This window comes from Prosopis cineraria, unplaced genomic scaffold (genome assembly GCF_029017545.1).
Source record: "Prosopis cineraria cultivar Desert tree isolate PC_DT_omini unplaced genomic scaffold, ASM2901754v1 PC11, whole genome shotgun sequence".
NCBI classification, from domain to species: domain Eukaryota; kingdom Viridiplantae; phylum Streptophyta; class Magnoliopsida; order Fabales; family Fabaceae; genus Prosopis; species Prosopis cineraria.
The window spans coordinates 14,323,049-14,324,967 of record NW_026555342.1 but is presented as its reverse complement, the minus strand read 5'-3'; the positions used below and the strand labels follow the sequence as shown (position 1 = coordinate 14,324,967).

The following is a 1,919-nucleotide window of genomic DNA, read 5'->3' as shown; positions in this document are numbered from 1 at the left end:
CCTCCAATCAAAGAGAGAGAATTTTTTTTAATATTGATAATAAAAAACTAATTAAGTTTACATTAAATACATATGACCTCGTGGTTCAAATTAATATGCTTCGAATGGCTATTAATATGTCGCAAGAGCTTGCACCGCAGAGTCGACCATCCATTCCATCTTTGTACCCAAACTCATTACTCTCACTCATTCCCCCTCTTCTCTCTTCTTCTGAATCTTATTCTTCACATTTGGCACATGGAACAACTACAACAAGCGCAGCTCCAGGCAACAAGTAAGTCAAAATTCTCAATTTCTTCTTCAAGACAAAAATTCTGATATCTCTACTGTAAAATTTGCTAAACCAATGTCTAATGTTCTACTTTACATACAGCTAATGAAATTGATAGTGCCAAAGAAACAAAGTTGAATGTGGATACTGGTGATAATCTCTATAATCAAGCAAGGGCTAGAATCAGGAGCCAAAAGAGACATCTTCATCGTTGGTTAAAAATAGCCTTGTATGTTTCTCTTGTGTTACTGGCCCAATCAGCTGCAACACTGTTGGCAAGACAGTACTACCAACAAGGTGGAAAGAGCAAATGGATGGGGACACTTGTCCAGCTTGTGGGTTTCCCTATTCTCCTCCATTTTATTGTATTCCTGCTTCCAAACAACCCACTACAACAAATGTCATTCACAATCATAAACAACCTTCTGTTTCAATGCTAGCATCTGTGTATGTCTCCCTTGGCCTTCTTGTTGCCTTAGACTGCTACTTATCCTCTGTTGGTCTCTCATATCTTCCTGTTTCTACATATTCTATCATTTGCTCATTAGAATTAGCCTTCACTGCACTCTTCTCCTTCTTTCTTAACTCACAGAAATTCACACCTTACATCATAAACTGTCTAGTCCTTCTTACAATCTCCTCCATCCTCCTTGTGTTTGAACCTTCTTCTTATTCTTCAGAATCAACCACACAAGTTTCAAGAAAGAAGTATGTAATAGGCTTCATATGCACAGTTGGAGCTTCAGCTGGGTATGGACTTGAATTTTCTCTGACACAGTATGCGTTCAGCAAGGTTCTGAGAAAGGAAAGTTTCAGGATGGTGTTGGACATGTTAGTGTATCACTCACTTGCTGCAACTTTGGCTACACTGATGGGGTTATTTGGTAGTGGGGATTTCAGAGGTTTGAAGGCAGAAATGGAGGAGTATGAGATGGGGAAGGCAAGTTATGTGATGAATTTGAGCTGCACTGCTATAACATGGCAGCTTTACACAGTGGGGTGTTTGGGTTTGATTCTGGAGGTGTCCTCTGTGTTCTCTAATGCCGTAAGTATTGTGGGTCTTCCCATTGTGCCTATTTTGGGTGTGATTATCTTCCATGATACAATGCATGGGTTGAAGGCAATCTCCTTGGTGCTTGCTCTTTGGGGCTTTTGTTCGTACACGTATCAGCAGTTTCTGGATGAAGTAGTTGAGTCCAATATTGAAGTCAGAAATACTGGAGATTCTTGTACAAATTCAACCTCAGAAGAGGAGAATGAAAATGAATCAATGGATGAACTGGACACACGGTTAAATATTTCAATGTAATAACGAGAATTAAATAGATTAATGAGCGCTTTTACTTAATTTATAGAATTAGAGTTGATGGATCTCTAGAGAGATGGGGTGTCTCCTGCTTTATTTAGAGTTTGATGTTTGAAGAATACAAAATAATTCCTAGCCAATGAAAGTGCCTGCCTATGCATGGAATTAATAGGTACTCCCTTTGTTTAATATTATAACTATAAAGTATTTTTAATTGAATTATATCATATTCCTCAGTGAGTTAGTAAATTAAAATTATACACTTTTTTTATGTTTGCTTTTATTTAATAGTGTGCTTTAATTAAAAAAATCTTATTATTTCATAAACTTTATGGCTGTTAC

The 1,919-nt window shown here is 37.3% G+C and overlaps 1 pseudogene; it reads left to right on the top strand.

Annotated features, from left to right (window-relative positions):
- Positions 1 to 237: 237 nt before the first annotated feature.
- Positions 238 to 1,580, top strand: LOC129286139 (purine permease 21-like; annotated as a pseudogene).
- The last annotated feature ends 339 nt before the right edge of the window (positions 1,581 to 1,919 follow it).